Source organism: Callospermophilus lateralis, unplaced genomic scaffold (assembly GCF_048772815.1).
Source record: "Callospermophilus lateralis isolate mCalLat2 unplaced genomic scaffold, mCalLat2.hap1 Scaffold_413, whole genome shotgun sequence".
NCBI classification, from domain to species: domain Eukaryota; kingdom Metazoa; phylum Chordata; class Mammalia; order Rodentia; family Sciuridae; genus Callospermophilus; species Callospermophilus lateralis.
Window position 1 is genome coordinate 324,222 of NW_027514365.1, and position 9,342 is coordinate 333,563.

The window sequence follows — 9,342 nt, forward strand, 5'->3', positions numbered from 1 at the left end:
CATTGACAAATCCTTAGCTCATACAATTTACGCAGATTGAATCAGGAAGATATACACAATTCAAACAGACCACTATAAAATAGCAATAAAATAGAAGATACTATCAAAAGCCTACCAACCAAGAAAGCGCAGAGCCAGATGAATACACAGCTGTTTTTGCCAAGACCTTTACAGGAGAACTGCTATCAATACTAATCAATCTGGGCGCGCACGGCATGGCGGCGGCAGCGGCGCGCGCCTGAGGAGAGGGGACGCTGGCTCGGTGAGGCCTCGGCACGGCCTACAAGCTTCCCTCGCCTGCTCGCTCCCGCCCCGCTCCCGGCCATGGCGGAGCCCGCGCCCGCCAGACGTCCGGTGCCGCTCAACGAGTCGGAACTGTACTTCCTTATCGCTCGGTACCTATCGGCCGGCCTGTGCCGCAGAGCCGCCCAGGTGCTGGTGCAGGAGCTGGAGCAGTACCAGCTGTTGCCGAAGAGGTTGGACTGGGAGGGCAACTAGCACAACAGGAGCTTCGAGGAATTGGTCTTGTCCAATAAGCATGTGGCTCCTGATCATCTGTTGCAAATCTGCCAGCGCATCGGCCCTATGTTGGATAAAGAAATTCCACCCAGTATTTCAAGAGTCACTTCTTTACTTGGTGCAGGAAGGCAGTCTTTACTACATACAGCAAAAGGTACCTTAATTTGAAGAAGTGTTCTGCTTTGTATTAATAGCTTAATAATTACTATAATTGTGACGTAATGTAAGTATTGTGGAAGAAAGGTGATATGTAACTAAATCATGCTGTGAACTATAAAATTCTCTGCATTTAGCATAGAACATTGAATCCTATTACCTAAGTGTTTAATGGGTTTTTCTGCATTTAAAAAATTGCTCAAGATACAGATGTTAAGCTAAAAAGCTTGAATTTATTATGAGATGTGTTTGAGGTTTTATCAATGTGAGTTCTTATTTTTTTCATTTTGTAGCTCACTCGTAACTTACTGAATGTAATTATATGTGTCTAATAAACTCTTAAAATGCTAGAAGTATTTCCTTTGCTATTTAGATTCCGAGAGCCCTTTGTTACCAGGGGAAGTGATTTTCTAAGGTTGGTAGCGGTTTGAAAACAAGCAACAAAAATGTAAAATTGCATGGTTCTTTTTTTTACAGTATTTTTTTTGGCAAATTATGTGCTAGTAAAATGTTTGAAATTGCTATTTTCCTGTTAGCTTGGTACAAATGACTTAGACTTAAGTATATGTATGTGATACAATCTATGTATAATGTGGCTAAACTGCTAATGGGCAAGATGGTTGGTTCCTCCCATCCTAAGACTCCTCCCTTGACTCTCTAAGAGCAGTCGCTGGGATGCTCCCTCTTTAGAGGCACTATGAGGATAAAGCTTGACTGAGGAAGAACAGCCTCCCTCTTGGTTCGCTGCCAGACTGGTTTGTCCAGGTAGCTGTTTCCTACTGCTGTGTAGCCATGCCACATGTTGGCTCTAATCAGGAAACTGTTGGTATTCTTTCTTTTCTGTGTTCCTATTCACTTGTAACTACTCTGTTGTAGGCAGTTACTCAGTAGTTACTGGGGCAGCATGTTTTCCTCTGTTTTCTGTGTCAAGCTCAATGTTGTTCTGTGATGAGCACTGTTTTAGAATTGGCAGACCTTGGAAGAGACTTGGTCAAGTGCATAGGGTAGGGCCCTGTTTCTCTATTGTTTTGTACTGGTGCCATGAGAGGATGCCTGGTAACTGCTCTTTGGTCATGATAGTAGTAATGGATCCATTCATGTAAAACTCTATATGCCTGTTTGCCGCAGTCTCTGGCTGGGCACAAATCACGAGTCTCCACACAGCTTGTAGATTCAAACAGCAATTCTTTATTCCCGAACTCACACCGCCGTCTACAAACACGTTCTGGGGAAATCCACGTTCTCTGCCCAAATCCACACTCTGCCCAAATCCACTACTCTGCCCAAATCCACTTCTCCTGGGCTTCTGTCTCCCAAAATATACTGTCTGACCCTAAGAACTCAAGAGGAACTCAGCAGCAGGATACTCCCTATTCTAAAGGTGAACACCCTAATCTCCTATTATGCTAAACTGCCCTATTCTAAAGGGGGAACACCCTAATCTCCTATTACGCTAAACTGCCCTGGTCCTTGAGCAAGGTCACCTTTCAGAAGTCCTTCCACTAGACAGCATGGGAGTAAGCTGGCAAGGAGATTGTCATACCTACTTGGCTGATGGCTCCCAGCACCTGTTAGTTTGGGGCACCTGAGGCTCATGGAGGTTAAGTATGTTGCCATTCCTCCCTTGTCTTTGAGTTGTGAGGTAGCTAAACTTCAGCACAGCAGACTGCCCATGACTTGTGTTCTGCTGCTGTTTCCTAGGAGGAAAGACATTTTTTCTTCAGTTCTTTTCTTGTAGGTCAGAGAGGGATGGGGCTTTTTGAGTTAATGTTCAGACTCACAGATCCTACTTATATGCCCTTCTGTAAAGGATTATCTGTGATCCTAAAATAAAGGGAAAGCTATTTAAGTTGTCAATACTTCCTAAAGAGACCAAAGTCATGGCAGTATTGGCCAAATTAATTTTAAGACTAAACAAGTCAAGGACTTTTATATGTGAAAGAAATTAAAATTTTTCTCAATTTTCAATTTTTGGAAAGTTGGACCAGTTGTGATTAAGGTCTTTAATATTGTATTGTATAATTCTACATTGAAAAATTGACACTTATTTGGCATTAAATGGGACTTGAAAAAAGATTTGGTTTTATGGCCCATTGTTACTAATCATTTGTGGTGGATCTCTTTAAAGGTCCTGAAATCTTTGAGCCTCAGTTACCTCACTTGTAAATTGGCGAAAATACCTACCTCACAGGGTTGTTGTGAGGGTTTAATGAGATAATGTATGTGGAAAGCACTTTGTGAACTGTAAAGTGCTACACAAATGTTAGTTGTTATTGCTGCTGTATCTGAGATGTCCTAAGTTTTTTTTATTTTCCCCTTCAGAAATAGTCTAATAAACCTCCAGGGCTTTTCTGTTAAAGTAAAAAAAAATACTAATCAATTTATTTCAGAAAATAGAATAAAAGGGAGCATTTCCAAACTCATTCTATGAGGCCAATATCACCCTGATTCCAAAACCAGGAAAAGACACACCAAAAATAAAAAAGAAAATTTTAGACTAATATAACTAATGAACATAGATAAAAAAAAATTCTCAATAAAATTCTGGAAAATCAAATAGAAAAATATCCAAAAAGATTGTGCACCATGATCAAGTGGGATTCATCAAAAAATGCAAGGTTGGTTCAACATAAGGAAATCATATCAAGACTTAAGTATAAGAATTATATGATCATCTTAATAGATACAGAAAAAGCATTTGACAAAATGCAGCACCCCTTTATGTTCCAGACACTAGAAAAACTAGGAATAACAGGAAAATATCTAAACATGATAAATGCTATTGATGATAAGCCCCAGGTCAACATCATTCTAAATGAAGAAAAATTGAAGTCATTCTCTCTATAAAAAGGAGGAAGACAGGGATGCTCTTTTTTCACCACTTCTATTTAACATAGTTTTTAAAACACTGGCCAGAACAATTAGACAGACTAAAGAATTTAAAGTGATATGTATGGAGAAATTAGAACTTAAATTAGCACTATTTGCTGATGATACAATTCTATACCTAAAATAACCAGGAAGCTCCACCAGAACAAATTCCAGACCTACTAAATAAATTTAGCAAAGTAGCAGAATAGAAAATCAACACCTATAAGTAAAAGGCATTTCTGTATATCAGTGACAATTCTTCTGAGAGGGAAATGAGGAAAACTACCCTATTCACAAAACCCTCAAAAAGTAATTGGGAATCAAAATATTGAAGAGGTAAAAGACCTGTAAAATGAAAACCACAAAACCCTAAAGAAAGAAATTAAAGAAGACCTTAGTAGATGGAAAAATCTGCATTGTCCTCAAATAGGCAGAATTAATATTATCAAAATGACCACACTAAAAAAAGCACTATACAAATTTAATGCAATTACAATCAAAATCCCAATGGCATTCCTCATAGACATAGAAAAAGCAATCTTGAAACTTATCTGGAAAAATAAGAGACCCATAATATCTAAAGCAATCTTTACCAGGAAGAGTAAAGCAGGTGGCATTATTATACCAGACATTAAACTTTACCACAGAGCAATAGTAACAAAAACAGCATGGTATTGGCACCAAAACAGACTAGTAGATCAATGGTACTGAATATAGGTCACAGAGACTAACCCACAAACTACAATTAATTTATATTATACAAAGGTGACAAAAAAACATGCAGTGGAGAAAAGATAGCCTCTTCAACAAATGGTGTTGGGAAAACTGAAAATCTATATGCAAGAAAATAAAATTAAACACCTATTTCTTACCATGCACAAAACTCAACTCAATATACATCAAAGACATAGGAATTAAACCAAAGTCTCTGCAGATATCTAATAGAAGAAAACATAAGCCCTAATCTTCATCATGTGGGATTAGGCTCCAACTTTATTAATAAGATTCCTGTGGCACAAGAATTAAAATCAAGAATCAATAAATGGAAAAACTCAAACTAAATGTTTCTTCTCAGCAAAAAAAAAAAAAAAAATTGTGAGGCAAATAAAAAGAAAAACTAATTCTTGGGCTTGGGGTGTGGTTCAAGTGGTAGCATGCTCACCAGGTATGCGTGTGGCCTGGGTTTGATCTTCAGCACCACATACAAAGATGTTGTGTCTGCTGATAACTAAAATAAATATTAAAAATTCTCTTCTCTCTCTCTCTCTCTCTCTCTCTCTCTCTCTCTCTCTATCTCTAAAAAAGAAACTATATCTTGGGAGCAAATTTTTAACCATAACACATCAGATAAAGCATTAATCTCTCAGGTATATAAATAACTCGAAAAGCTAAGCACCAAAAAACCCCCAAATAACCAAATCAATAAACGGGACAAGGACCTGAACAGACACTTCTCAGAAAAGGATATAAAATCAATCATCAAATACATGATAAAATGTTTATTTTCTCTATCAATTAGAGAAATACAAATCAAAACTACTTAAAGATATCATCTTACTCTAGTCAGAATGGCAGCTATTATGAAGACAAACAACAATAAGTTTGGTGAGGATGTAGGAAAAAAATACACTCATACATTGCTGATTGGACTGAAAGTTGGTGCAGCTGCTATGGAAAGTAATGTGGAGATTTGTAGAAAACTGAGAATGGAACCATAACTTAACACAGCTATTCCTCTGTTTGGTTTATAACCAAAGGACTTGAAAAAAGCATATTACAGGACACTGCCACATCAATATTTATAGTGACACAATACACAATACTTAAACTTTGGAACCAACCTAGATGCCCTTCAGTAGAGAAATGGATAAAAAAATGTGATAAATATATATAAATAATGGAATATTACTCAGCAAAAAAGAGAATAAAATCATGGCATTTGCAGGTAAATGGATGGAATTGGAGAAGATAATGCTAATTGAAGTTATCTAATCTAAATAAAAGCAAATGTCAGATATTTCTTCTAATATAAGGTGACTGTCTCAGTGTTGGGTGTTGATGGGAGTATTGGAGAAATAGACAAACTCTATATAGGGCAGAGGGGTGTGACGAGAAAAAAGGAGGTAGGTGGTTAACAATGATTATGGAACGTGATTGACATCATTATCCAAAGTACATGTATGAAGACGTGAATTGGTGTGAACATAGTTTATATACATACAGAGACATAACAATTTTGCTCTATATATGAAATAAGAATTGCAATCCATTCTGCTGTCATGTATTTAAAAATAAGTTCAATTAAATTCAAAAATATTAATTTAGGGACTCAAGTTTTCAAAATGTACACCACTTCCCATGGGAGAATTTTTAAAAATAACCCCTAAGGGAAAAACCTCAATGTCTGGAACCATATGAAATTATAAGAAAAACATGGCATAAACATACCATGGAACATTATTCAGATTGGAAAAACAACAAAAAATTCTTCAGGAGTAATTCACAAACCTTTCAAAAATTATTGCAAGAGACTTAAAAGTCATGAATTATCTAATGTTGTAAGACTTTAATGTTGAAGGTGGAATTGAGAGTAGAAACTCATACAAAAAGACAAAGAATGGCAGTTTCCAGGAGCTTAAAAAAGATATCAGTGATATTTTGAAAAGAAGAAAAATCAATGGAATGGATGGTGAATATTTTCACAATAGTACTAATGTGCTTACTGTCTTTTATATGCACTCTTAGAAAGCATCAAAAGGTTCAACCAAATGAATAAGACCAAAAATCTAATGGTTGGCAACTTATATATGTATAAAACTTTACAATTTAACTGTTATGCGTGTGTGTGTGTGTGTGTGTATATATATATATATATATATATATATATATATATATATTAATCAGAATATATAAATAAGTATTTTTATTTCTTTAAATGTTAATTATTTTTATTTATTGTAAATTTATTTATTTATTTGCTTATTTATTTATTTATTTGCTTATTTATTTATTTATTATTGGTGCTGGGGTTACAATTCAGTGGTATGTAGCAACTCAACAAACCTACAGATCACTTTTGTTATTTTACTTACAGACAGAATTGCTGAGGCTGGTTTTGAACTCAAAATCTTCCTGCCTGAATCTGTGAATACAATGGGATTACAGGCATGTGCCACCTTTGAGGTATAAATTTTATTCTGAAACACATTTTAGGTTAATTTCAACAATAGTTACCCAAGTGTGCCATATAAATACCAGATTTTATTTATCCATTTTGGTCTTTAGGCTTCTCAATGAACTCTTTCAATCTGTCCATTTCTATTCTTCCCATTGTCTTGTGGTTACTATTCCATTCTGTTCTACTATATTTACTTATTGCTTTCTACAAATTAACGAGGACCTTTGGTGTTTGTCATTCTGCACTGGGCATATTACACATAATGAAAAAAAGGTCATGGTGTACTTCTTTATCTGATAAAATACACAAAACAGAAAATTAACCATTTTGATCTTTTCTTTTTTATTCTTTTAATACCAACATCATTGTTTCACATATATAAATAAAACACTTTTTATCCATTTTTCTACTGAAGGGCATTTAGGATGGTTGAACCCCTTAAGTATTGTTTTATATATATACTGAATTATCATAATGTACCCCATAAAATGCATATATAAAATATAAATTAAAGAGTTTCCAGTATCTTCATACACAGCTGTGAAAAATTTCTCTATAATATAAAGAATTTTATCTCTCATGATTCTAAAGATGTCAACATATAATTTGTGTACTTTCTGACACTTTTAAAACATTTTAATGGATTGGGTCCATATAATTTCTCTTTTTTCTTTCTTTCTTTTTTTTTACCCATGAATTACACCCAATGGAGATAAACCATTAAGCAACTCATTTAACCATTAAGCAACTCATTAAGCAATTCATTTATTTATCTATATATTCAAAACAGGGTCTTACTAAGTTGCTTAGGATCTTGCTATGTTGTTAGAGAATGGGCTCAAACTTTTGATTTTCCTGCCTCAATCTCCCAAGTAACTGAGATTACAGATGTTTGTCACATTGAAATTTATCCAAAAAAGGAGGAGGAGCTCTTAATACAGATTTAGTTAAGCATCATGCTATGCTTCTCACTTTTTCAAAGGTATTTTTCCTTAAGTAGCAGCAGTTTCTTCATTTTTTAAGTGATATGTTTTACAAGAGAACAAAATGTAAAATTTACATATTCGAGAAATACACAAAAACTGTCTGGCCTTAATAATTCATGCCATGAAAATTATGGAACTGTGGAATTATTTTAATAAGAAAAAAAATAATAAAGTTGCTTTACTAAATAGATGTCAGTATTTTATGTCACTGAATATATCCAAAGATGTTCTGTGGGATATATTGTAATATCATATATATCTTACATTCTTCTGCCTCATAATAGTATTTCTTTTGTGTGGTAATTTCGGATTAAAAATTATGACCTAATAAACAAACAACTGAAAATTGATAACTGGTTCAGGTATCTTGTAGAAAGGTTGTACATGTATATCTTCTATATGATGAAATCATCAAAATAAACAATAATAAATCCTCAATTTATGAACATGTCCAATTATTTGAAATGGTGGAATGCTGTGACACAGGAGTTCCAGTGAGTGACTAGTATAGAAGACAAGAAGACATGAAAAGATCTTTCACAAAATAAGCTCTATAAGGAGCATGAAAACATCTGGAAAGATGTTAGCAGCACTTGTCAAATGGGAAATGAAATTAAAATTACTAGTAGATTCATCTAGCCACTAATAAGTGGCACATATTCACACAAAATGCAACAGTATAATAATAATTGGTTACAGAGTACAGGAAGTCTCTTTGATTGTTTCTTGGATGCCAATACAGCCTTCTGGGAAAGAAGCATTGTGTATTTTATCCTTAATAAATTTTCTATATGATCCAATGATCACACTTCCACATTTTATTCACATTATTTGTAAACAGATGCCTACATAAATGGTGTACATGCTGCCAAATCTTGATCCTTTTCCCTGATGCCAATTGAATAATGAGAAAATGGTTTTTAGAAAAAAGGCAAAGCAGGTACATTATTGCTTTGCAAGTAAAGGAGAAACACAGGGGACTCCAGTTCCAGAGGCTATGATTCTGCTCATTAGAGGGAAATAGGATTTCTGTGTGTGTGTGTGTGTGTGTGTGTGTGTGTGTATGTGTGTGTTTGTTTGTGTGTGTAGTGGGGATTGAACCCAGAGGAACTCTATCACTGAACCACATTTCCAGTTTTGTTTTAATTTTTTATTAAGAGACAGAGTCTCACTGAATTTCTTAGCACCTTGCTTTTGCTGAGGTTGGCTTTGAATACACAATTCACTTGCCTCATCTTTCAGAGCCAATGGAATTATGATCATGATCCCCCATTCATTCCTGGAAGAACAAAGGAATTTTTTTCTCAAAATAATCTATTTAAAGACTGCTTGCCAGGTACTCTCTGTAAAGAAATTGTGATTAACTTGTTAATATGGAAGATGGCTATTCCTGAGAACTTCTGGTGCCATCATTGAAGTATGAATTATTGGTTACTCTAGTGGGTTTGTTCTCAAAGCTGTCTATCATAGACCACAAGTTACAAAACAGGAGAGAGAGAGAGGGAGACAGAGAGAGAGAGATAGATAGATAGATAGAGAGAGAGAGAGAGAGAGAGAGAGAGAGAGAGATCTTTTTTTTAAAGCCACTTGGCAAAGTAATAAGGGTTATATTCAAAGCATGGGGTAAACCAA

General features: G+C 35.1%; 1 pseudogene; it reads left to right on the top strand.

The window, feature by feature from the left end:
- Positions 1 to 324: 324 nt before the first annotated feature.
- LOC143388024 (bromodomain and WD repeat-containing protein 1 pseudogene) lies at positions 325 to 798 on the top strand (annotated as a pseudogene).
- Positions 799 to 9,342: the final 8,544 nt, after the last annotated feature.